A 27,931-nucleotide genomic window follows, 5' to 3' on the forward strand; every position below is an offset into this window, starting at 1 on the left:
ATGCGGAATTGGCCTCCTGAGCCTGGAGGGTGGGATACAATAGTAAACAGCACAGGCATGGTCACTATCTCCAGAGAATTTATAGTCTAGTATGGAAAACAGATTCTGAATAATAAATCAAGAGTGTAAAATTTTGACTTTTTAAAAACTACCACATAAAATTAATATTGTTGAATACCCTGCTCTTCATTCAATACACTGCCACTTTACATGTGCTATAGATAATGTCTTATCTATACGGGCGAGATCATTCTTGGTATTTTTTAGGAAATGCATTCTAAATTAACACATTTCTGTAGTCCATTAATGTTCTTTTATTTTTCTGCTTCCCATTTTTCCCATTTCAGTGTTACACTGTAAGTTTGAAGTTGAACAATCTTAAGCCAGGAGCATAATAATCCTTTAATATTGTTATATACCATTGGAAAAATTAAAATAGCTAGGTACAAAATAAAAAACTTATCTGAGAAAACTTTATTTAAGACCACATAAAACCCACTATTTTTTTCATGTACGTTCTATAGCTTTCTAATTCCTGTGATTTCTGCTGACCTGTTTGCAAACGCTTTCTACTAAGTGCTATAGGCCTTCTCTAAGTTTATTATAGAAGTAGTTTATTTCTTATGAAACTTTGCAATTATACTTCATTTATACATAAAAGCTTGTGTGAGGAAAGTACTTAGGTATTAAAATAATGAGTATAAAACAATTAAAAATATAGAGAGAATAGTTAGTACATGAAATAAATTCAGTGTTGCTTAAAGATTTGCTTTAATTGATTCAACGTAGCTAAGGCTTAATTGTGGATGGTGCTGAAGACGGTTGTCTATTTATCGAGATTTGAAGAATGCCAAAAAACACAGATGAACCAAAAGTTTAACGTTCTCTTATATAACTAAAAATATATATTTTCCCCTTCTTTCTTCCTAACTAAAACTGATGTAGAATTTCAGACAGAGAAGATTGTAAGGACCGGAAGAGTCAACTCCATGTAAAGAGCTTCTCTTAGCTGGAACTTAATGACTGGACAGAGCTGGATTTTTCAGGAAGAAGAAGGCGGGTCTTTCTCATTTGGAGAAACAACATACATTAAGTAAGTGAGTTGAAATTGGCAAGAGCTGTTGGAAGAATAAAGCAAATGGCTTAAGTTTGAGACACAGTAGAAATTTTAAAAGGATAAACATCCTAAGGCTAGTTAATGGAAACTTAGAATTTTAAGTTGGATCCAGTAGGTGATATGGTACCAATGTAGTTTTAAATCAGGGAAGTGGCATAATGAAAATGGCATTTTTGGAAGCTTCATCCAGCAGAGGTGACAAGATTGATTTAAAGAGGCTGAAGGAAAATATCAAGGAGGTTGAGATGAGAGACCAGATCCAATAATAGATTTGGGAGATTTAAAACAAGCCTCTTTAAAATGGGAGACTCATGCTTTTTTGACAGCCTAGAAGGTGGAACTGGTAAAAAGGGTGAGTAAGAGAAGGCTGAGGAAAAACAGAATAAATGCAGGACTAAGTTTTATTCCGAAAATAGGCTATTACATGATTCAGGGCTCTGGTTGTGGAGTGGGGCAGATATAAAAAGAAGGAAAGACAATTCTTCCACTGACAGTGCAGTATAAGGCAGTGATATTTTGAACTGTAGAAGTGAGTTCTCTCATGTTTCTCTTGTCCAGCATAAAATACAGGAGGTTACATTTTATATTATTATTCTTAGACCTCATTCCTCAGAGCTAAAGTAAATTGAAAGTTGCTTGAAAAATTACTAAGTGAACTATGGCAGTACTTCCATCTCCTTTCTAAAAGCACACATATTTTGGTTTGAATTATTTAGGAAGTTATAAAACAAAACTGGATTTATGTTTGCCTTATTTTGACATATGGTTTACATTTTGAAAACTTTGCCCAAGGATGGCATTGGATAAAATGATGATAAAGCTGGGCAAAGGAAAAGCAAAGTCACAAAATTCAGAACAGTAATAGGCTTTATAAATCACGTAATTACATGTGTAAAAAACACCAAATATTTATTGTCTATCGGGTGCCAAGCCTGTTGAAGGTATTGGGTATACAGATGTGAAAAAGAACAACTGTCTTCTACATCTGGTAGAGGAAATGGTCATTAAACAAATGAACAAACACATGTGTAATTATACGTTTTGAAAAGTGTGTGTCATGAGTTGAATTATGCCCTCCTCCAAATTCATATGTTGAGGTCCTAACCCCCTCAGTACCTCAGGTTGTCACCTTATTTGGAAAAAGATTTGTTGCAGTTATAATTAACTAACTTAAGATGAACTCATACCAGAGTAGTGTGGGCCCCTAATCCAATCTGACTGGTATCCTTATAAAAAGGGGAAATCTGGGTACAGACATGAATACAGGGAGATGTACTCACACCCTGTGAAGATGAAGGCAGATATCAGGGTGATGCTTCTATAAGCCAAGAATGCCAAAGATTCCTAGCAAACCACCAGAAGCTAGAAGAAAGGCATGATTGTTCCTCACATCTCTTAGAAGGAACCAACCCTACTGACACCTTGATCTCGGACTTCTAGCCTCCAGAACTTGGAAACAATACATTTCTATTGTCTAAGTAACCCAGTTTGTGGTGTTTTGTTATGACAGCCCTACCAAAATAATACAGTGCTACAGAATAGAATTGTTGAGGACACTGAAACTGAGTAAGGGGATGGAGGCTCATTTTAGATTGGAGACCTCTTCAAAGAAGTTATATTTAAGCTGCTACCTGAAGGATGAGAATGAGCCAGCCACGTGAGGTAACGGGGAAGAGTGATCTTGGCATAAGAAAGAGTGTGTGCAAAGGTCCTGAGATAGGAAAGAACTTGGCACAAGCAAGGAACTGAAAAAAGACTAGTCGGTTAGGAGCATCACCAGTGAAGGTGAGATTGGCACCAGATGAGACTAGAGAGAACTTGGTAAGGAATTTGAATTTTATTCTAAGAGCAATAAGGAGGCTTTCATAGGCTTTAAGCAAGTGGTGACATGATTCAATTTACATTTTTAAATACATTCTAACTACTATGTAGAGAATGGTATGAAGAGGGAAATGGAGAACATAATCAGAAAAGAGCAGCATCAGACCAGGCTTGGAATAAGCTTGTGGCAGCAGAATAGAGATGATTTGAGAAAACGTTTAATATTGGGAGTTAGGGAGAATGTTGTAAAGAATTACTGTCAGGTTTTTGTCTTGAGCTACTGGGTGTTTCTTATTGAGATGTTATTTACTGAGATGGGATAGGCTGGAGGAGGGCAGAATGTGGGGGTAATGTAAATAGAGTTCAGTTCTGGATGTGTTAAATCTGAGATGCCTGTGAGATAGCCACGTAGAGATGCTAAGTGAGAAGTTGGTTGGGCCAAAGAAAGGTGTTAAGAAGGAGGTGGAGAAATGGACGTTAGTGACGTGTGCAGTTACCACCAAGTATCAAGCACTACAAGCACAACTGAAGTCTCCTGATTCCCAGTCTTGTGTCCTTGCAATTCCATGCGAGTGCCTAGCCAATGACTTTATAGTACCATTTGATTAGATAGTAACGGGGTACTTTTGTTGGTTGTGTTGAGAGTAAGCTCCCAGGCACCTGTGGAGCAAATAAAAAGACATAGATGGATGGGGAGTAGTGACACAGCGTCAAGAGCACAGAAATAATATCTAGAAGGCCTAGGATCTACTTTTAGCCTTGCCAATTATTGGTTTAATTGTGCCTCAGAAAAATGAGTTCACAGTGTCAGATGATCTCTAAATATCTGTTTTAAAGTTTGATGACTCCCCAGCAACCGTACTTCTGGATCCACAGCCTAATCATATTCTTGTACATGTGCACAAGGAGATATGGATAAGGATCCTCATTCAAAACATTTCTAAAACAGCAAATTTAGAGGATCCTCATTCAAAACATTTCTAAAACAGCAAATTTAGAGGAACTTAAGCATTGGCCAATAGAAAGAAAGAAATAAAATTGCTATATTTATATGATAGAATGCTTCTTAGCCGCTTAAAAGAATAAATTAGGTTACGTATATATACACAAATTATATATACAGAATATTGAATGCAGAAAAAGTAGGTCTTAGAATGATACTTGAAATAATTTACCTTGTATAGAAGTACACATATGTAAAAGTGCTATAAGTAGAGAGGAAGGATGCAATTCTTGTTAATCATCGAAATGGGGAAGAAAACCAGACTAGAGATGGGCTATAAAGAAAGCTTCAAGTTAATATTTTATATAAAATTATGTCTGAACTATATATAAGAGGGTTACAAAGGAGTTTGTTATATTATGCTTCATATATTCATTTTAAATTAATTTTATGACTCCATAAGTAAGTTAAAATTGGTTATTTTTATTTTTATCATCGAGAATGTCTCATTACAATATATCGTATATTTCAACACTACATTAATTTCCTAAGATTAGAGAAATCATTGTATATCTTATAACACTGTATTTTCAGTTTTCCTGTTTAAAGTTATGCAAGTTTTATTGAACAAACTATGATGTGAATGCTTCAGTTGTGTTAGGCACCATCACATCCGTGTTTATTTCAGGTAAGGACTTTCTAAAGGAGGCACTGTAAATCCTATTTTACAAATAACAAATTTGAGGTTCCTAGAAGTTAGTGCTCAAAGTCACATAGCTGGTCAGCAGAAGAGACAAAAGTTGAAATGTTACTGTTTTACTCCAACGCCTGTTCTTTCTGTTGCACCCTGACTGACATACACTTTCAAGCTGAAAACAATCCCCAAACGCCACTTAGACCTCGCTTTCAGTGTTCCTTAAAGTTGACGTTTCATTTCATTAATATATAGTTTAAATATACTAAACCCAGAGTTCACATATTTTGCATTATAAATGCCATAAAAATTCCAGAAATACACATCAGTAAGTGAAGGAAAATAAGTAACATTGGGAATTCCATCTTGTTTTAATCGTAAAAAAGCTAGCTTCCATGTTATGCTCGGGTTCTGTTTTTCCGAATATCTTTATAGCTATCACAATTTTGTTCCTCTTTTTTTGGAAACTTAATAGGATGTTGTTATTTTTATGTTAAAATGGACAAAAATTTTGCAGTTTAGGAACAGAAGTGTTTCTCCATTATGGAGTGTGCAACTTCATTGGTTGATTTTCTAAAAAAGAAAAAATATAAGACCACTTCAAGGAAAAAACTACAACAAATATGTTTGACTAGAGGTTCACAAACGTAACTTTACAGTCAGTTAAATGTTTACTTCTTTCTTTGTTGTCTTCTCAGCCTATTGTCCCCATTCCTCGTCTTACAGTTTTTGTTATACTTGAATGATGCTCTCAAAGCATGAAAAGCTGTTGTTTTCAACCTTTATTAATGTTTCCCATCTCATTTCCCTGTTTGCCTGCTGACAACCTGCCAAAATCACCCTCTAGTGAATTGTAAAAAGATTGGGGTAGCAGTCATGGGACCCAAAATGTGTTGCAGATAATTAGCAGATCAGATCTTTGTCACAGCAGATACTTGGCTACCCACACATCTCTATTTTTAAGCCTGTATGTCACACAACATGTATTCATTGTCTGCTTTAGTGTGAAGAGCACATCTCTACATTGTATATAATAAAGCTGAGTGAATGAGAAATTCCATTATTCTTTTGCCGTTTTGTACTGTCATTGGTTAACATGTGAGATATACATATTTGGTGAATAATTGAAACAACCTTTGGCCTTTAGGTAGCTTTAGAAAGGGGAATTACCTATTTTGTTACTTACTAAAGTGATCCAACCACCACAGTCTTTGTTTTCCCGTAAAGGCAGGAAACAAAAATCTCCTTATATGATACATTTGTTTTCATGCTAATTAATTCTGACTCACTTGATTGGCAAGACTAGGGGATCAGGAGATTAGTTTTTGAATCACACAAAATAGAAAAGCTTTGTTAGTGTAAGATAAGAGGTGATTTAAGTTGAGGTAAAAAGAAATTAGATTTTAAGACAATGAAATGCTAGGGTTATCAGTGGGCTTTCACTAGAATCGATCACAGAGTAGCAGATAATGAATTATTATCCGTGATATGTTCTCTTTAAAAGACTATCTAATGGTACAGCCTCTGTGTGCACATGTATTGTGTATGTGTGTGTGTGCATGTGTGTGTTTGTTTTAGTCAATAAATGCACTCAACACTTGCCCCATTTCATTCTTCCCCTACTTTTCATGTAACAACCTGTGTTTCAGTAACGAAGGAAATTCATCAGTTTACACAGTGTCAATAATCTCAAGGTATAAGAGTTGTATAGTTATGATATAACGGACTAGTTAGTATAATATAACCAGAAATGACTTATTCTTAAAAGAGTGATAACACCAAAACCAGTCTTAAAGTCTGAAGAAAGCAGAAAAGATCATGCTTCCTCCTATAAATAAGAAGATCAACTTGGAGAAGTCACACAAACTCTAAAAGTTGTAGATTCCTCATTCTTAAAATGGGCACAAAACCAGCTGTTCTTCCTATCTGGTAAGATTCTTATTAAGTATATTTGAATCGATATAGATACAATCCCTTCAAAATTTCCTAGATGTTTTACAAGTATAAGGCATTATTGGTAATAATCTAAATATTGACCCTGGCTGCTTCTTTCCAAAATCAGTATTCATTCATTTTTAAAAAAATAATGGGTTCCTACTGTATTTCAAGTATGTACTGTTCTAGCTACTGGGAAGACAGCAGTAAACAAAACAGACAATAATTCCTGCCCTCATAGACCTTAAACTTTAGTAAGTTGAAATAACAATAATTGGTAAAATTTATAATGTCAATTGGTGATAAGTGCTGTAAAGTAAAATAAGAGAAAGAGGATGCTCATATTTAATGAGTCATTTGTAGAATAACTTGAAGAAGATGATGGCGTAAGCAGTGAGTAAGGGTCAAATTGTGTATTGAAATACTAATTTAAAGAAAATGTTCATTCTTGAATGAATGGTCTTTCGTTACTCAATCAAAGTCGTGTGTATCACTTACCATTCTTTCACAGAAAACTCAGCCTAAGGTTTGGAACTTAAAGCTTTTTTCCCACGTCATGCTTTTATATTTAGAATGAAATTTTTAAAAACAATGTACTCTGTCTTCCATTTCTTTGACACACACACAGAAATTATTAATACGAGAAAAGTGAATGACGTATTTATTCTGTGTAAGGTCACGTAAGTGCAATGTGGTAAAAATTAATTTGATATTAACATATGCAAAGTATTTTAGAAGAGTAAGTCTACTACTCAAAATAACATATGCACTTGACAGTTAAAAAAAAATGTTGGATTAGCCTCTCTCTCACATACATATGTGCAAAAATGAATGCACCCTTTGTTAGCACAAGTGCTCTGGAAAACAAATCTAGAGGTAAAAGCTTACGTGCTAACATTTCATTGGGAGCAAAATCCCTACTTCTCTAATTAGAGGAAAATTCTTATTTTCATTAAGGCGGGAAGGAAGGATGGAGCGCATTACCAAACTGACCACAGCATCTTAGGTAGAGGATAGAAGGAGCGTTTCCCCTCTCCCCTTGCTCTTTCCATGGGCCTCTTCTGGGTTTGACCATCTTGGATGCCAGAAGCCAAGACAGCAGCAGTGGCATCTGGGACCTCAGTGCCTTTCTAGTTGTGGCATTCCACACCTGCCCACCTACAGCCTGCAGCTTCATGGGGCAGGCCTGGTGAGCCAGTCAGTTTGTTTGGGTGTTGAGTAGATACCATGGCTCTCCTCTTTCAGCGGCAAGAGGGAAGCCCTGAGGTAGGAGGCTAGAGTTGTGTGCTAGGAAGTGAGTGGCTGTCTGATAGTGTCCATGAGAAACAAGAGCACCTGGGATCATCTATTATCTCACATATGGCCTACTGAGCAGATGGAGCATAAGATAAACATACTCCCACGAGGTGGTGATGGAGCTCAACGAACTTCCCTCCACTGAAAGTGTTAACTGTCTCCCCCATGGTCTATAGGAACATCGCAGATGACAAGTAGTCTTAATTGGGAGTTAGGAGTGGTGATGTCAGTAGCATCAAGCCAAAACTATTGCCTAGTCAATTTAGAAGGATAATAAAGTTGTCAAGAACCTAGCTCTTATTGTAACCTATTAAATTATAAGGAAGAAAAGGTTCAATCACATGGGAAATCTATAAAGTAAAAATTAAAACAAAAAGATAAAGTCATCTTTTAAAAATCTGTCAAGTTGATTAAAATAAAACATCAATATACAGTACTATATTTTTGTCACCTAGGAAGGGTGCATTTTTAAATAATACTACTAAGTGTATTAGCTGCTTCAACCTTTATAGAAATATATTCTATTGTTTAAGGTTATTCATTGCCACAGAATAAATGAAATTCTATCTTTCACATACAAACACACACTCATACACACAGAAAAACAAACTTTGTGGATTAGATTAAGTCCCATATTTCTTTTTTTTTCTTTAAAAATTGGCACCTGAGCTAACAACTGTTGCCAATCTCCTTCTTTTTTTTCCCTGCTTTTTCTCCCCCAATCCCCCCAGTACACAGTTGTATATTTTACTTGTGGGTCCTTGTTGTGGCATGTGGGACACCGCCTCAGCTTGGTCTGACAAGCGGTGCCACGTCTGCGCCCAGGATCGGAGCCAGCAAAACCCTGGGCCACCAAAGTGGAGTGTGAGAACTTAACCACTTGGCCACAGGGTCTGCCCCAAAGTCCCATATTTCTCAGAAGAGAGTAGCAACATGATTTGGGAAAAATATAGTGTAACTTAACTAAACTTCTCTTGGTCCCCAAGTACCTAATGGGAGTACACAACTGCTCATAGTGCAGTACATGAAGCATTGGGCCCTTCTAGGTTAGAAAATCCCTTTTATTTAATGCACAGTTATTTTAAGCCAGGTGTAGGCAAACTATTGTTTCAGGCTAAATCTGGACCACTGTCTATATTATAAAACAAGTTTTATTGAAACATAACCACTCTAATTCATTTACATATTGTCTATGGATGCTTTCCAAAGTTTAGTAATATTTTTGATTTGCGTTAAAGTTCTTGAAGACTTTATAGTCACAAATAATATACACCCTCACAAGGGTGCCCTTCACCTCTATGCAATACGGCTTCTCCAAGATATAATAATATTTCTCCTGCTAAAAAAGGAAAAATGATATAGCCATTTGAAGGCTAAGAGGAGGACAAGAATAAGAATCAGAAAAGAGGTCAAGAGAGACACTATAGATGGCTATAAGTGATTGAATCTTGGTTCTGCCGCCTCCTGGGTTTGAATCATGCTATGGACTGAATATTTGTGTCTCCCCAAAATTCATATGTTGAAACCCCAAGCCCCAAAGTGATGATGTTGGAGATGAGAACTTTGGGAGGTCTCAGATCATGAGCTAGAGCCTTTGTGATGAGATTAATGCTCTTATAAGGAGGGACGAGAGAGCTTGCTTTCTCTTCCTCTGCTCTCTGCCATTTGAGGACACAGCAAGAAGACAGCCATCTGCAAAGCAGGAACAGGTCCCCCACCTGAACCTAACCATACTGGCACCCTGATCTTGGACGTCCCAGACTCCAGAACTGTGATAAATAAACTTGCTGTTTCTACCATCCAGTCTATGGTAATTTGTTATGGCAGCCCAGACTGACCACGACAAACCCTAAGGGCATGAGTGGTAGTGGGGCATAGAAATCTCTTTTTCTACTGGAGAAATTCTAGAAAGAAATCCAAGGAACAAATTTACTTATACCTTTAAGATCAGATGTCTCCATTTCCCTGGACAGTCCTGGTTTTCACCTATATTGTACTAGTGTAATTATCAATGACACTCCTTTTTACTCTTAAAAGCATCTCCCTATTTCTGATCAGTTTCCACATGGAAATCAGGAAATCAGGAGGCTGACCCACAGAGTGCGCTCCTCCAATAGGAGCAGAACATAGAAATGGGGGCAGTGAAGGTCTGGTGAAGGCCCAGACAGAAAGAGGGCCTGAGACAGCTGTCATTCCACATCAGTTTTGGACCAGTGCATGACAAACCATCCCACAACACAATGGCTTAAAACGATGACCATTTGTTTAGTTCTTGATCCTCTGGGTCAGTAGTTTGGTTTGGCCTCAACTAGATTTACTCTTTCATCTGTAACTAACTGCCAGTTCTGCAATCAGTTGGCAGATGATTGCTGGGTGTTTGCTGTTCTCAGATGGCCTCACTCACATATCTGGCAGTTGATTTGCTGTTGTCTGTGGCAGCTCCTTTCTCTCCATCTGGCTCTACGTCCTCCAGCAGGCTAGCTCAGGCTGTTTGCACAGCAGTCTCAGCAAGTACAGCAAGAGGGAGGATAGGCTCCAGCTCCTAAGTGTATTTCCAGCCTCTTCTTGAGCCATATTTGCTAACAATCCAGTGGCCAAAGGAGGTCATATTACTGAGCCCAGAATCAGTCTTGAAAAGTACATAAATTACATGACAGGGGATATTACTAGAGGGAAGGGAAGAATTTGCAACCTTTTGGAATAGATGAGCTAAGTAGTTACTGTGTACTGCAGGAGGTAGGAAGATGCAGAAAGTGGTTGGGTGTCCTATTTGTTAGGGAAATCATTTGTATCCTTAAGCAGAGGGATTGCTTGAATGAGGGCCTGAATGAGAGTTGAAGCACAGGCCAAGGTGACAAGCTAGTCAGCAACTGGACACCACACCAGGGAGCTCTGCAGGAGAAACTACCATGTGCTGTGACAAGGGAACTTCAGTGGCAGATGCATCAGAAGCACACACCCTCGCAAATACCATGCCTTCTGAGACCTCTCAGTTAAGGGCTGAGTCTGTGCAAGCTGGGACTTCCCATCCTGTCATCTGTGTTAGTCCTCTCAGGCTGCTCTAACAAAATACCACAGACTGAGTGGCTTATAAACAACAGAAATTTATTTCTCACACTTCTGGAGGCTGGAAGTCTAGGAGCAGGAGACCCACATGGTCAGGTGAGGGCCCCCTTCTGGGTTTCAGACTTCCAGTTGTACCATCATGCGGTGGTAGGAGGAGGGAACCCTGTGGAGTCTCTCACAAAGGCTCTGCCCTCATGACCTAATCACCTCTCAAAGGTCCCACCTTCTAATACCATCACATTGGGGATTAGGTTTCAACATATACACTTGGGGGGACACAAACATTCAGACTATAGCAACATCATATCATGGAGAGGAAGAAAAGAAAAGGAAGAAGAGGTTGAAACTTTGAAGTGATGAGAGTGAGCTAATGCAGAAGTGGTTAAGTTAAATGAGAATTTTTCTGAACATCTTAGAATGGGAAAAATTGAGTTCATTTTCCTCTACAAATGTGAAAGGGAGATTTGTGAGTCCAGTTATAAAGAAGCAAAATCAAATTTCTGCACCTCTAAGAAGTGATGTTAAAATTTAAACTACATGTATTTTTACATACACATTAATAAACAAAAAGTGAGTTAGAGTAGTTATCTCAAGAGTGGTAATCTTAGGTAGTGAGCTTATGGATGACTTCTATTTCTTTGTTTAATTTTTATATATTTTCTAAATATCCTCAAATGAACATATATCAACTTTGCAATAGGAAAGGAAATTTTGTTTTAGAACAAATGCTTTGTGCCTTCACCTATTCTGTGCTCACTGAAGCTAGTTAACCTGAAATATATTCCACCTTGAAGTGCTAAGGATGTAATGAGTCATTTTGGGATGAGTTACTTTTCAAAACTGCTGAAATCATGCCTCTGACTGCACTCATATCCTATCTACTGGTAGGAAGAGCCTGGATAGAGTGGCTGTAACCTAATGTAAGAAAACATAATAAAATATGCTTGATGTCTACACAAATTCTTACAAACATCCAGTTAATTGAAATAGTCACATTTTAATAAGTTAGTAACTACCGTTCAAATGCACTCATTTCTCTATGTGAGGCCTTGATAGAACATGGCTCAGTCTTTCAAAAGTAGAAACAGAGTTCAAATTTACTTCCCTTAAGTAGCAGAAACTTTGCCATATGTTAGTGCACAGTTTTAAATCTATTCATTTAGTTGAAATTTGAAAAGTGAAATATAAACTAAGCCAGGAATGATGAGAAGCTTGAAATTAACTATGATTATAACATCATATGAATGCTCCCAAGTCCTGTAATGTAAAGATTATACCTAACCATAATATTAGAAAATCCATATAGAGTACTGGCTGTGCAAAATAACCAATTGATGTGAATTTTAGCTTTTGGAAAGACTGACTTAAACACTGGTGTCTGCACATGAGCACACACACATACAGACACACAGATAAAGACAGACAGACAGACAGACACACACTACCACCACTTCAACCCCACTACCACCACCACCAACACCACCACCACACACAGAGGAATGAAGAAAGAAGTATCTTGATCTTGAGTTTTCCCATTGTGCCTACATTATGCATTTTCCTAGGGTTGTCCAAAAAATATTGTTCATTCTCTTTCCTGTTTAATCCTTAGTAATTCCTACAGAAATTTTTTTTACTCTTGTTAAAAACTTCTCTAGTAATTATTGGCTGTAAAATGAAGGAAGTAATTTTATGAAAATCACATACAAGATAAAATGCCTTAGATTACATAAAATGCAATAAATGATAAATAATTACAATCATGAAAAAGTGCTGAGTTTAAAACATCAACTGGTTAAGAAATGCTACATCCTTCATAGATAACAAACCTGGTATATTAGTTAAAATGCCTTATGTTGCAAATAATTAAGATTCAACTTAGCCTGACTATGATGTTAATTTCATGTGTCATCTTGACTGAGCCAAGGTGTACCAGATATTTCCTTCAACGTTATTCTGAGTGTATCTGTGAGAGTGTTTTTGAACAGGGTTAAGATTAGAATTAGTAGACTGAGTAAAGTAAATTGTTCTCCCCCGACTCCCCAGTGTGGGTGGGCATCATCCAATCCACTGAAAGCCTGAACAGAACAAAAGGTGGAGTAAGGGAGAATCACTGTCTGCCTGATAGTCTTTGAGCTGGGATATCAGTCTTCTGCCTTCGCACTTGAACTCGGATTGGAACTTATACCATTGGCTCTCCTGGTTTCCAGGACTTTGGACTTGGACTGGCACTTGCACCATCAGCAGTCCTGATTCACAGGTCATTGGATTAATCATCAGCTCTCTTGGGTCTCCAGCTTCCAGCTTGAGACGTCTCAGCCTCTATAATCACATGAGCAATTCCTTATATATATATATATATATATATATATATACATATAAAATATATAAAATATATAATATATATAGGTTCAAGCACCAAGAAGTCCAGAATTAAGTCCGGTTTAGAGTTGTTTGAGTCAGTAGCTCCAGAATCATGAAGAACCCATTTCTTACATTCTCAACACTCTACTTTCTACAGAGACAGTTTCATGCTAAAGCCAGTTACCCTGGTTGTTAGAGTAGTTTCCAGTGATAACATGAGTTACAAGTTTCCTTGTTAATGACCAGCATATTAAAACAGAACCTCGGTATTAACTTGACACTGAACTGATGACAGCGTCCAGAGGAACAGTGGGTAACAATTGAATAAAGTCTATTAAGATTCACAGCCATAGATAGAGGCCCCTCTGATAGTATCAGCTTCTCTGAAATATGTGGGCTGAGTTTGGGAGTTGTGGATATCTGAATGATTATCTGGATAACAGGTATATGCAGGGGAGTTTTGATTCTGGGTATGCCACCAACAATGACGACTCTACCTGTGCTTGTAGGAAGATCCTGTAGGCAGGCTCATGGTCAGTAGATGCTACTTCTTTAGACAGCCTAGGGCATATATCTTGAGTTTAAAAACTCTTGTCCATCAAGTTAGAAAGTTTTACACTATAGTAAATGACTATAGATGATATACAATCAACAAAACTCATTCAAGGAGTGATGTCAACATCATGGCAGCATAAGATATCCCTTGTTTTTGTCTCCCCTTAACATCTAAAATTTGACATCTATCCATGAACACAAGTTCCTTTGTGGGAGCTGTGGGATCCAGCAGGATATGCCAAGGGACTTGGAGAAGTATCACCCACCTGTGCATTGGGTAATAAGCGAACAGATCCTGATATGGGCTGTGGAACCAGCAGAAGCCAGTGAACCAGCTTCAGCCCCTCTCGGTCATGGCACCTGGCAAACACTGAGCTGGGCAGATGCCCACAAACATGAGAACCTTTGTAGAAGTTAAGGTTCCTAGAGGAGAAAGTCCAGCACTTCATTGGAGCAACAGTTTGGACTCATTGGAGTGGGAAAGAGGAAATTTGCCAATATTGTCCCTTGGCAAATGTGGCTTGGAGAAAGAGGCAGCTGGGGATCCCTCCTGAAGAGAAAAATGGAGAGTGGTGAGGGAGAAGCTGGCTTCCCCAGCTGTGCAGGATGCCTCTAAAGAGATCCCTTTCTTTCTCAGAGGTTTTTGTCTGTTTGTTTGTTTGTGAGGAAGATTGTCTCTGAGCTAACATCTGTGCCAATCTTCTTCCTCTACTTTGTATGTGGGACGCTGCCACAGCATGACTTGATGAGCAATGTGTACGTTCAGGGAGCCGGGCCACGAACCCTGGGCACTGAAGTTGGGCTCAAGAACTTAACCACTATGCCACCAGTTGACCCCTCTTTCCTGGTTTTAAGGCAACAGCTCCATGACTGCAGGGAGGGAGGAAATTGGGAAAGAAGAAGGTAAGAATATCAGGGGGCATTAAAGGGACACAAATCCTACTGACTGCATTCTAGACTCCAGTGAGAAGGCTACCTATGAGCCACTGCCAAAACTTCACCAGAGGAACCTCTCAACTGGCACACAGGTACCCCTGATGCCCCCAGTGTCAAACCCACACCTCCCTCCTCTCTGAGGCCTTCTCCTTGTGTGTGGTTCCAAGGATGGCAGTGAGAACAAACTCAGGTAGACAGGGAATACATGCAGAAAATAAAACAGAGTCTGTGGGAAAGGGAGAAACCACAAACTTGAGCTGCAATACTACATTCAGGAAAAAAAAAAAAAGAGAGGTTACCAACAGCTGGCCTGGTGCATTGTAAGACTGAGAGAAGGCATTCAAGCTTAAGAATTCTGCCATAAGAGGGAGAAAGAAGTGTGGAGCAGGTGTATCCATACAAGGTTAGAGAAAGCCCCAGAATATAAGGAGGAGCAACATAAAGTATTTCTCACCTGAAGGCAGCTAGTAAAGATTGGAGGAGATGATTGCTATTTCAAATGCAAAAACAGCAATGAAAAACTCCAAGGGACATGAAGAATCAAGGAAAGTGACATCACCAAAGATCATAATAATCTTCCACTAACCGAAGTCAAAGATACAGAGGGCCGTACAGAACATCCAGACACCTAAAAAAGTGTCACGCACATAATTGGATTACCAGAAGAAGGAGAAATAGAGAATAGAGCAGAAAGAATATTTGAAGTAGTGATGGCTGGCAGTTTTCCGAAATTAATGACAGACACCAAAACACAGATACAGAAAGACCAAGAACATCAACTAGGATGAATACCAAAAAACCCCAAAACAAAACAAAACAAAAACAGTCATAGAATCAAGAATATCATATTCAAAGTGAAGGAAAAAAAGGACAAATTAAAAATCTTGAAAGAAGATAGATGGAAAAAATTACCAATCAAAGAACAAGGATAAGAATTTCAGAAGATTTCTCACCAAAAAAAAATCATGCTAACGAGAAGACAATGGCATGGAATATTGGAAGAAAATGCCCACCAACCTACAATTCCATATCTGATGAAATTATCCTTTAAAAGTGGAAATAAAGATTTTCTCAAACAAAAACTTAAAGAATTCATTGCCAGCAGAACTACCCTGCAAAAAAGCGTGAAAGAAATTCTTCAGGGAGGAGAAAAATGACATAGCTCAAAAATTTGAATCTACATAAAGAAAGGAAGAGCATCAGAGAAAGAAAAAACAGCAGTAAAACAAAAGCTTTTATTTTTCCTTTCTTAATTGATCTAAAAGATATTGTTTATTTAAGATAGTAATCATAACAATGTATTAGGAAATTATAGCATATGGATAAGGGAAATGAATGACAGAAATGTCATAAGAGGTGGGATGGAGCATTTGGGAATACTTTTTTATAAGGTATCTGAACTACATGTGAAGTGGTATAATGCCAACAGAACCCATCAGAATCCCAGCAAGCTGTTTTGTAAATATTGACAAATTGATTCTAAAATTTATTTGGAAAGGCAAAGGACCAGGAATACACAACCCAATCCTGGAGGAGACCAAATTGGAGGACACTTACTCCTCTAATTTCAAAAGTTACTATAAAGCTATAGTAATCAAGGCAGAGTACTATTGGCAATAGAATGGACACATAGGTCAATGCGACAGAATTTAGAGCCCAGAAATATATTCACAAATGTATAGGCAGCTGACTTTTGAAACCAGAAAAAAGGAAGTTTAATGGAGAAAGGGTAGTCATTTCAACAAATAGTGCTGAAAAACATTGATATCCATATGTAAGAAAAAAAAAATGAACCTACACACATCTTACAGTTTTCACCAAAAAACCTCTCAAAATATAACATAGACATTAATATATAATACAGAACTAAAAAATAGATAATACAAACTATAGAAGAATAATCTGCATGACTTGGGTTTGGGGATGAGCTTTTGAATATAACATCGAAAGTACAATCCACAAAAGAAAAATTGATAATAAAACTCAACAATAAGGAAACAAACAACCCAATTCAAAAATGGGCAAAAGATCTGAGTAGATATTACACCAAAAAAGATATACAGATTGCAAATAAACATATAAAAAGATACTTAATTTCACCTATCCTCAGGTAATTGCAAATTAAATCAATGATTAGATACCCCTACACACCTATTAGAATGGCTAAAGTGCAAAAACCTGACACTAACCACAACTGGCAATGATGCAGAGGAAGAAAAACTCTTATTCCTTGCTTGAGGGAATGCGAAATTGGAAAACCAGTTCTGAAAATAGTTTGACAGTTTCTTACAGAACTGAACATCCACATTAGAAGACAATCTGGCAGCTTACTAATGGAAACATGGTTTTACCATAAAATCCAGCAATCACATTACTATATATTTACCTAACTGATTTGAAAGCTCATGTCCACCAAAAACCTCCACAAGAATATTTAAAGCAATTTTATTCATTATCATCAAAACCAGGAAGCAACCAAGATGTCCTTCTACAGTTGAATGGATAAACAACTGGTGTTGCATCCATACAATGGAATATTATTCAGTGGTAAAAGGAAATAAGCTATCAGGCCATTAAAATAAGTGGATGAACTTTAAATGTATTATTGCCAAGTAAAAAGACACCATGAAGACTCTCTGGGAAGGTTACATAATGTCTAGTTCCCACTACATGATCTTTTGGCAAAAGCAAAACTACAGCAACTGTACAAAGCTCAGTGGTTCTCTTGGACTTGGGGGTTGGTTGGATAGGTGAAGCATAGGGTAATTGTAAGGAAGTAAAACAATTGTGTTGATATTGCAAAGTAGGTATATGATACTATGCATTTGTCAAAATCTATAGAACTTTTCAACACTAAGCATGAGCTTAAATGTGTGCAAATTTTAAAAAATTGGAGGTTGGAGGATCCTGGCATAGAATGCAGAATGCGACAAAATGATCTAACTCTAATGTAAGTGTATGAAACAACCTCATTGAAGGGGATGGAAGGAAAGTTTCTCTCCTAATTAACTTTAAAAAGGAAAGGCATTTGTAAGATTAAAGTAAAACAAAAACCTTGTATATAAGACCGTTCTCTGGTCGATAAAGTTGTTTCCCGTCAGAGTCTGGGTTAACACTTCTGATACTGCTATCCATGTATATTGGAATTAAACAAACAAATGAATGGTGCGTGGTGGGAGCCAGGTTTCTTACTTGGAAAGGGAGTTTACAGATAAGAGGAGGAAGCTAGAATGATCCATGTGATATGAATTGGAGCTGAATACATCAATATGAGTTCATATTTAGCTTAATACAGATACAAATAGTTACACATGCAAATATGTATAGATATATGTATATACATGGATTAATAAATAAACATATATTGGCTTGCTCTGTCAGCTGAAAAGGCCTAGAAACAGCCACACTCCAGAAATAACAAGCATATTAGCACACAACCCTTGGTTTCTGAAACCAATTCCCAATAAAAAGCAACCAAGTCTCTTTGGAGAAATGATTGATCCTAGCACCAAGGCAGGAAATATATAAAATGAATCTGGAGCATCTTGTAGTACCAGAGAGTAAGGAAGAGTGCAAAATTTTTTAAAAAGACAGCATTGAGGACGTGTCAAAGGGTCACAGTTGGGAACTAAAAAGAGCTCCCAATGGCTAAAGCTGGAAAAACTTGAGCAATAAAATAAATAAGTTTTGGATTATAATCCAAAGTATAAAATAAATATTCATGAGTCCATATTCATATAAGTAAATAATTCAATTAATAAATGGGAAGGCGAGACAACTGCCCTGCCCAGAAGAATTCCAAATAGTGATTGTACATACTCCGCCCTGTAGGAGGGGCAGCATAGCTCCCCACTCCCTAAGAATGGGCTGCAGATGGTGAGCTCCTTCTGAAGAGGAGAGCAAGAATGGGAAAAATGGAGTGGCAAATTTACAGTGGAGAAATCTGACGAGGACTAACTCAGCAGGGCGTTGAAGGGCAGCATCAGCACTGATAAGTCGTGCTGATAGATCATATCTATCCTTGCTATGATGTGATGAGAAGGGCACTCTACCTCTGTGGGTTTTCCTCACAAAAGCTCATATCCCCAGACTGATCAAGACAAAAATATCCGACAAATCATAACTGAGGGACATTCTAAAACACACTTTACCCTTCCTCCTCAAAACTGTCAAGGGCATCAAAAACTAGAGAAGCCTGAGAAATTGTCACAGCCAAGAGGAGTCTAAGGAGACATGACAACTAATATGATATGGGCATGACTTTGGAACAGAAAAAGGACATTTGGAAAAAACTAAAGCAATCCGAATAAAACATAGACTTTAGTTAGTATGTATTCATTAATTGTGGCACTAATACCATAGTAGTGTAAGATATTAATAATAAGGTGTTATGAATTTGTCAAATTAACCCTTGTTGAGTGGAACACAGGGTATTGGATGGTGAGTTGTTCAATAAGAGACCACAAGAGAAATTGAAATAGAGAAGTTTATTACTCACAGGTCCTGGAGGATGTACACAGCGTGCCTTGAGGTTAAGGCATAGTCAAGTGCAGACAGAGAGGGGCAGGACCTGGGTACGTATTTTTATTAGGGTCTGTGCATGAAGTGCTTTGGGGTTCCCAGGCTAAGGCAGGGTTGGTCAATTCAAACTAACAGAACCAGTTATGGTAAGCCACAAGGGGGTCTTATGTAAGGGGTGCATAAGGGGGAAAGTGTTGAAAGGCAAGGGAGACTATTGATCGCAAAGGCTGTTGAGGAAGTCACGTCAGAAACTAGCATTACTTGTGACTCTGGGGGCTGCTGTCTAGCTCATGCACCTGTGTGAGGGGTCTTGTGTCAGTTTAGCATCACTGCAGGCTGCTTGGCCAAACAAAATGGAGGCTGAGGCAGCAATACCAAGGAGTAGCTTAGCTAAACTGGGGAAACTAGGGCTGGGATATTTGGAACTTTCTGTATTATCGTCACAAGTTTTCTGTTAATCTAAAACTGTTCTGAAAAATTATTTAAAAAATAGTTATCAGGAAGGGAATAAAACTGGCATCAGCAAACTGTAAATCTTTATCTATCTTAGGCAAAATAATTTGGAATTTGGAGTTCTGGTTTTTTTTTTTTAAAGATTTTATTTTTTCCTTTTTCTCCCCAAAGTCCCCCAGTACATAGTTGTATATTCTTCGCTGTGGGTCCTTCTAGTTGTGGCATGTGGGATACCACCTCAGCGTGGCTCAATGAGCGGTGCCATGTCGGTGCCCAGGATTCGAACAAACGAAACACTGGGCCACCTGCAGCGGAGCACGTGAACTTAACCACTTGGCCACAGGGCCAGTCCCTGGAATTTGGAGTTCTTTATTAGCACTCAAGAGTGGGATAAAAATAGACATATTTTGGAAAAAGTACCTCAGCTAGTTTAGCATACCTGGACCTTTTTAACATGTTTCACTTGAAGATGTTCTCAGTAAAATTTAATGTAAAAAATCCAAATGAACAAGATTTTGGTATAAAGAAACAGTGGTGTGTGAAAAAACAGGTATACTTATAATTAAGATTAAATAATATTTGATGATAATGTAAAAAAATTACTGAAACATCAGGTGTTCCAGTGTGCTATATAGCTTCCGATGTATTTGAGAGATTTAATTATATGTATTAAATATTAAGGGTTACCAGTAGCAGAAAAGAAAAAGGCTATGTAACTTCCAAATAATAGGAAAAATATAAAAACACAACCACCACAGAAAACTATTAGATCAGTCAAATAAAGGATGAGAGAGAAAGGAAATCGATTTTTTAAAAAACATCAAAAATAGAATATATAAATTAAAATGGGAGGAATACCTATAAGCATTCACCAATCACAAAAATATTGATGAGTAAATTCTACTATTAAAATACAGATATTCTTAAAATATGTTAAAATTTCCCCGAAACGAAATTCACTTGCTATACAAGATCCTCACTTGAAATTAAAATACATAAAAAAGATTGAATGCAAAAGGGTAGAATAATGTATTACCGGCAAATATTAATCAAAAGCAAGGATGTGAAGAAATGTTATTATCAGACAAAATAGAATTCAAAGTGAATGATTTATATGGGGCAAAGGGAAATATTTCATACTGGCAAAAATAACAGTATACCAAGGTGATATGACAGTCATGAACTTTTATATGTACATAGTTACAAAATACATAAAGCAAAAATTCATAGAAAGGAAGGAGAAATGGACAATAAAATCATTAAAAGATTTTAAATCTATGTTAGAAACTATCAGACCAAATAGACAAAAACAGTGAGTATAATAATTGAATAAAACATTTACAGTCTTCTGTGTGTGTGTATGTGTGTGTACGGTGTGTGTGTATGCACAAATGTATATATATTTTTGAAAAGGATAATAACTATTTCTTTTCAAGCATACATAGAATATTCAGAAACATCCATCATGCATTAGAGCACGTGGAAGACAATTTTGGTTGCTCAACCAACAAATCTAAATTCTTCCCACTCCTTCTTTCTTCCTAGTTAAATAAAACAATCAGAGCTTTTCATTTCAAAGAAGAAAGTGAAAAGAATGTTAAGAAAGTGGACTTCAATGTGAAAAACTCTTTTATGTCATTTTAATATGCTATTGAGAACAGAAACATAAGCCAATAGTTAAAAGAAAGTGTGAGGTTAAGGACGGTGCTTGTTTAAGTTGGAAGTTAGTATAGATCTTTATGCTAATGGATGAAAATTAGAGAAGGAGAAATTGATGAGCCAGGCTGTAAGAGACAATTGCTAAAGGGAAGTCTTTCAGAAGTTAAGACAGAAAGGGCTCCAGAGCATAAGAGGAAGTTGAGGCTTTTGATAGAAATGGACACACCTCTTTTTTTAACAGTGACTACTTTATAGCGATGGAGGTTGTGTAAGATACAATTTCCACCACAGGACTGTAATTGAAACACCAGTTAAATTAGTTATGTGGCAAAACTGTAATGTTGGCAAGTTGGAAGAAACATTAAATTTTTTAAAACATTTTCCTTGAATCAAAGAACTTATGACAAGATAGTATTTCCCCTATAAGTTTTGATTTATTAATTTGATAAATGTTACTAAAGGATATATTTTTATAATATGACTGTGGGTATGAGAGAATCTTCCAGCAAGGATTGTGAAACACTCTATTGGGGCTGAATATAAAACCTCTAGTTGTAGATTAGTTGAAGAATAAAGAACTGATAATGAGCTAAAGTTTTTTCAAAGGTATCATGCTGAAGATTTTTTTTGGGAAAAAAAGTAGAGAGAGTCAGATGGGGCTAAGGAGGGGAGAAGCATCCATTACAATTTAAACCTTTGGATTATGGAAATATTCTTCTTTTTTCAAAGAGGACTTTGTCCACCTGGACAATGACATTGAAAGGGATCATAATTTTTTCATCTTCATGGCTGTTTTTCCTTTTTCTTTCAAATGAATGTGGGGAGAAGATGCCTTTATGGAAATGAAGGAGAAAGCAATGTCCAGGGTGATGAATTTGATATGCTATCCTTGGTAGTTTTCTTGGAAGACGTTACTCTTTTGCTCTTTTTATGTCTCCTCTTCTTTCATTTTTTTCATATTTTCAGGACTGGTTATGAAGCCTAGAAATATATAAAATGCTAGACGTGGATGTTCTTTGATATGTTAACTGTTGAGTTCAGCAGTTTGGATCGTCACTGAATTACTTCTTTCGGGGGGAAAAGAAGAAGAAGGAAAAAGAAAGCAACAAGAAAACTCCAGTCAATTGACAGACTATTCTGGAATACAAATTTGCCTTTTGAAGTCACCAGGAGAGAAACTAATCATTCATTGTAATTAAGCAATAGCTGAGCTGCCTCCAGCGGTTCTGCCTTACCTGGTTTTGATAGGTGAAAATTCACACAGAAGTGCCATGTTTTCCAGAATTAACCGAGCAACTGCATGCATGGCTCAGTTGTATGAAGCATTACATTGCTGAGACTTCCTTTTGTCAAGCTTTTCCACATTGTCTTATTTACCTCTAATGTAGAAATTCTCATTTTTCATAAAAATCTTTGACTCTTTCTTCTTTGAGGTAGAATAAACTTTAGACAGTTGACAAGACATTCAACCAGGAGATGTTAAAAAACTAGGCACGATCTGCAGTTGACTCTTCTCTTGAAGTCTTTTAGGGAGGAAAAACAAAGATGAAAGTGCAGCAAAAAAGGGGAAAAGTTTTAGCAATAGAAGTGAAATTTGAATCAAATGTAAAGTGAGTTATATAAGAAATAGCTATCAGTGGAAATGGTGACACTGCCGCTATTTGAGAGATTCTAGGTGTACATCCAGACGAGCATAGTGAAGACTACATTGACAAATGAAGAATGTGATTGTGATGAAAGGGGTGAGGATGTCCTCGAGGAAGGTGACACTGGGAAAATCTTGACATTAGAGGAACTCTCGGGGATATTTCACAACATTGAAAGTGCAAAGGATAAAATGTTGGAAGCTGATCCAAATTTAGAAAAAATTATGAAAATTCATCAAGGGATAGAAAAGATGCTCACTCCGCATGGTAAGTTGTAAGATGAGAAGAAAAGGCAAGCAATCTTCAAACCACACTTGATCAAGTTTTTAACAAAGAAATGAATTACTTTAAATCTCAATGTTACATTATAGTGCACAAAATAAATATTATTTTCATATATTTTCCCTTTCCTATATATATATATATACACATATATTTTATTTTTGAGGAACATTAGCCCTGAGCTAACGTCTGTTGCCAATATTCCTCTTCTTTTGCTTGAGGAAGAATTGCCCTGAGCTAACATCTGTGCCAATCTTCCTTCACTTTACATGTGGGTTGCCAGCACAGCATGGCTGATGAGTGGTGTAGGTCCACGCCCAGGATCTGATCTCACAAACCTGGGCCACCCAAGTGGAGCATGCTGAACCAACCACTATGCCATGGGGCTAGCCCCTTTTTCCTATATATTTTTAACTGACAATAGGAAAGTTTTTAAGATTTTTTTTTTAAGTTTTAGAGGTCACAGAACAATTATAATTTTTCCCATGAATTATTTAAGATTGGTTTGCATGGTTTTAGTTTATTTGTTCCTTTTTCTGGTCTCACACTGCTGTGCAAAGTGAGGACTTATTATTTTTGCAAAATATTATAATAAAAATAGTTTTAACATTAATATTGAGCTTTTGAACTGAGTTTACAATAGCATTCATAATAACGTCATGTTTTTCCTTTAAGTGAATGCACTTCTAAATCTTTATCAAAATATCAAAATACGACAGGAATTAACTGATTTTCTATTTAAAACATCTATGTCTTTTATAAAAATCTAGTATTCTTCAACTCTTTGTGGAATTCTTATGCTGATGGACATGAATAGCTATTGCTTTACTTTTAGCTTATGTACAAGACAATTTCAAATAGAAAATCAAAAATTAATTCAAAAGAGCCAGTTGATTGAAACAGAAAGTTATGTTTTACAGAGTGATAAGTAAATATGCTTTTTCAAACTACACATGTTAAATTGTTATTTTTCATCTCAGACTTCCTAAATAAAATAGTTACTATCTTTTGAAATAAAAACAAACAGTTCTTTAGCATATTCCTGCCTTCTGGTTTTTATATCACTGTATCACTATGGCTGTAAAAGGAGAGGGTAAGTGTCAATAAAAATTTTGTGTGTTACATGTGCATAATGATATTTCATGAAAAATGGAAATTTAGCACTTAATTCTATATTAACTTGTACTTTCATGTTTTTAGAGCTGATTGCTGCCAAGCCTCATTAGAGCTCATTGCATTTCATAGCAAAATGAAAATGTGGGAAAATAAAGTAACGGGGATAACTTTAGACTTAAATCACCTGATAAGTGAAAATAAAATTGTAACAAGGGGGTTCGAAATATTCTCTATGAACTGTACTGTTCATATGAATAGCACTGTTTGGCCTCTATTTGCTGCATATATTTCATGCACTACTAATTAACTACTGTCCATTCTGACCATGGACGTCCCAGCAGCTTCAGGTACTACAGATTTTGGTCCTTCTCCCACCCTTGTCTGAGACCGGAACATGTTGGTGGTCTCGAGCTGCTCAGGTCCTACTCACTGCATCTTATCAGCAGCCTGTATTCTGTCTCGAAGGGAGGTATCAATTACCTTGTGCCTGGAATGAGTGAGGGAAAGAGAGTTGATTTATCACTACTTTTTTTCAGATATACCAATATATTACATTTCAGGCAGTCTACCAAAAGAATATGTAGTTAAAATTATGATGGGTTTATAAAAGAAAAGAACAGGGTGTTGGGAGAGACACTAACAGGGGAGACAATATAGAATAAAGATCAGAGAATGCTGTGATGAAGCATATTTTAAAAACCATAAAATATTCCCAATACTAGAAAAGGTTGAATTGAAATAAAAATTAACTGAGAGTGATAGGGAAGGATATTTTTATGAAAATTATTATGTTACACAGTGAAGATCTGTCATGATTCTCCATACTTCACAGAATATCACTTCAAAATAATTTTTTTAAATTACAATAAAATATTCTGAAACAATGAAGGACTTTAAATTACCTCTCAGACATTAAAAATCAAGTTGACAAAAACATGGAGGCATACAATAATAAGAGAATGGTAATGAAGTCTAAAATAGACACAAGCAATGAACAGGCCATTGGATGTTTTAATAATGATTGTTTATTTTTTTTGCTGAGGAAGATTGACCCTACGCTAACATCTGTGCCAGTCTTCTTCCACTTTGTATGTGGGTTGCCATCTCAGCATGACTGATGAATGGTGTAGGTTTGCACCCAGGATCTAAGTCCACAAACCCAGACCACTGAAGCAGAGCGCTCTGAACTTAACAACTGTGCTATGGGCTGGACACAAATAATAATTTTTAATGATGGCTTAGTGTTCATGATATTAAGTGTTAAAAGCAGGATACAAAACTGTATCAACTTAACTATGTAAACATATATGAATATATATCAAATGAATATAAAACATTTTAAAGAAAGCAGCATCAAATTACCATGGCCATTTTCCTTGGTTAGATTTTGGGTGATTTTTTATTTTCTCCTCTTTTTTATATTTACTGTGATATAATTAATGACGTTCCTGATCAGGTTAAACACTGGGTTATACTTTTTAATAGGAAGGATCACAACATTAGCTTTTTAGTAAAGCATGGATATAGAAAAAGATACTAAAGTTCTGTTTACCTGTGCAGTAGATTGATTATAAAAATGGACCCAATTCTCCAAATCTCTCTTTATCAACATCCTTCACAATCTGTCTTTAAAACTCTTCTCATCAAAAGATGATGTCTCCTCCTTCAATCTGGGCTTGCCTTTGACTAATTTTGGCAAATACAAGTGACTGTATTTCCAAGCCTGGGACTCAAAAAACCTTGAATGCTTCTGCTTTTTTTGCTTTTTCTTGAACCTTTGTTTTGCCCTGAGAACATGCCAGGGCTGGAACATTGGAAGGATGTGAGAGGCACATGGAGAAGAATTGCCAACGCTCAGCCCCTCCACAGTTTTGAGAGAGCCCAGTCAAGATCATCAGAGCCTCCGACCCAACCCAGAGCTCGCTGCAGACGTTAGCAAGCAGCGTCAGGACCAGAAGAGCTACCCAGGCTATCCATAGCTTTACAATCAATAATAAATCTTCATGGTTTTAAGACACGGAGTTTGGAGGTACTTTATTATAAAAGTTGATTGTGGCAACAGAGAGCTGAGACAGCTCGCTGAAATTGATAATTGACAGAAAATGCTGTCATAAGGGAAACTTGAAATATGTGGCATTGGCTTTGTGATTGCTTGCTGGTGGGGACTGGACAATGGTAAACAAACTGTTAACAAGGACTGGGAGCGTGGTAAGGAATTGTAATTGGAGTCTGGAAAAATGATGATCCATGTAATGTCATCACAAAGTAATTGACAAAACTGTTGCCTGCAGTGACTTGGAAGATGGGAAATGTATCTAATGAACATTTGGGTTTGCCTAAGGAGATCTCCAGGCGGAATGTTGAGAATGTCAGCTGGATTTTCTTAATTGTGTATGGTACAGCAGGAAAGTGATGAACTAAAGAAAAAGCTGGCCAGCTCCTAAGCAGAACTTAGAGGGAACACGAGAGGGCCAGAATTATGGGCTGCAAAATAAGACAGTTTCTCATCTCTAGTCCCTCTAGTCAGGAAAGGATTATCAAAGTAAAATACAGCCTGGATGCATAGGTCAAATCATCAATATGGTTTAGGATGCTTTGTTCAGTCCTCTGAAAGAGTTAAGGAAGTGCTTAGCTGGCCCTCTCAGGTAGACAAGGGCTGCTGGGAGTAAATGTGTCTCCCCTAGTTGTCTGATATGCCCCAAATGAGGGTGAGTAAAAAGATTTTGTTGAGTGGAGTGGAAGCAAATCAAATTATTTGAAAGCCCACAAAAGTTTTTTAAGGAGTAGTACAGGCAAAAGTGATCTCATAATCTTGCTGTCAAGTGTACAGAGATTGTTCAAAATGCAAACTGGCTTCTGGCTCCCCATGCTTCTAAGAACAGGAAGTTTGCTAGAAAGGATATTCAGAGGGTATAACTTCCCCTGATGTCTTCCGAATGGGTAAGGAGACAGGTGGAAAAGGACAAAGGTCCCAGAAGCAGCTATGGAGAACAATGGACTAGGGAGCCCATCCTAGGGAGTAGATGGATGCCAAATCTGGGAACATTCTCTTCCTTCAGTGTCAGGGCACCTGGCAACATTTGCCCAGTTGAATTTTAAAGTTGTTAAGGTCCAGGGAATTCTTTATTCCTCCCATTCTTGCTTTGTGAAGGAGAGTGGTATTTACTGTAATTATCTTGTCCTTGTCACTATTGGAATTTTCTTGTCCTTCTCACTGTTATATGATGAGTGGTAATGGTGAAGCACAAATAACTTGTCTTTTTGATTCATCAGCCTCTGAATCAACATGTGCCACCTCTGAAGAGCCTTATCTAGACCTCGTGTAGCTCACAAGTTGCTGGAATATGAGGACAGCACAATAATTGGGAGAGAATTTGGGTACCTTGGGGGAGGTGAATGTAGTTTGTGTGGGGGAAGGATATGGAATTGAAGCCAGAGGGTGGAGTGGTAGTAGACTGATTGCAAACATAGCCTCTAAGTCTTCACTCCTCACTGAAACTATGCCCTTTTCAATGTAACTTTGAGCTTCT

The sequence above is a fragment of the Equus asinus genome, chromosome 10 (genome assembly GCF_041296235.1).
Source record: "Equus asinus isolate D_3611 breed Donkey chromosome 10, EquAss-T2T_v2, whole genome shotgun sequence".
NCBI lineage: Eukaryota > Metazoa > Chordata > Mammalia > Perissodactyla > Equidae > Equus > Equus asinus.